Source organism: Ictalurus punctatus, unplaced genomic scaffold, assembly GCF_001660625.3.
Source record: "Ictalurus punctatus breed USDA103 unplaced genomic scaffold, Coco_2.0 Super-Scaffold_100, whole genome shotgun sequence".
Classification (NCBI taxonomy): Eukaryota; Metazoa; Chordata; class Actinopteri; order Siluriformes; family Ictaluridae; genus Ictalurus; species Ictalurus punctatus.
This window is the reverse complement of record NW_026521086.1, coordinates 1,638,776-1,639,680: the sequence shown is the minus strand read 5'-3', so window position 1 is coordinate 1,639,680 and position 905 is coordinate 1,638,776.

Here is a 905-nt window from a genome sequence, read left to right as displayed (position 1 = left end):
TTTTTCCAAATTAAAAAAGAATTTCGACGGTGCATCCATACACTCTACAGTCTGAAACCGTGACCTGACCAGAGCTCCTTGTGCGGTAACATCTAGCAATTTAGTCAATAAATTCTTTTTTATTCTTAAATTTTCTATGCATACCTGCCGTCCTGTGTTTTTCATTAACTCTTGAAGCGCCATTATTTCATCCTCCAAGGATTTCACACGGGGAGTTGTGTCTCTCGTGACATTGGAGGTATTTTGTTGACACAGCTGTTTAATTTGCGTTTTGGCAAAATCCCACCACTGCTGCACCGATTTAAAAGAACCCTTTGTGGTTCTAAAATCACTCCAAAAATATTTAAACACATCCCTAAAATGAATGTCATGCAATAAACTTGTGTTAAAATGCCAATACGCACTCTTTTGCTTGAGTTTACTTAAATACACAGTAGAGAGAACCATACAATGGTCCGTAAATCCTACTGGTATAATTACACAACTTCTAAAAGCACTTAACTGGTGTTTAAAACCATAAAATTTATTCAATCTGGCCATAGAGAGCATATTATTATAGGAGTGCACCCAGGAATACTGCTTTTGCATGAGGTGAAAATTTCTCCAAATGTCCACAAGGTCACAGGACTTCATTAACTCGACTAACCTTCTACGTGATGGCATATGGGGCTCTACATGATTCCTGTCTATACCCAGCTCTGTACAATTAAAATCCCCCCCTAGAATAAAAAAATCATCAGTCACAATTCTTCAGGACATTATCTAAGGTTAATAAAAATAACATTCTTTCAATGGCTGCGGTCGGGGCATAAACACAAACAAAAACAACCCACCTATTCTCATATTGAGCTCTAACCTTTAACAGTCGACCCTTTATAATCTCATCAACTTGATAAGAACAGGGG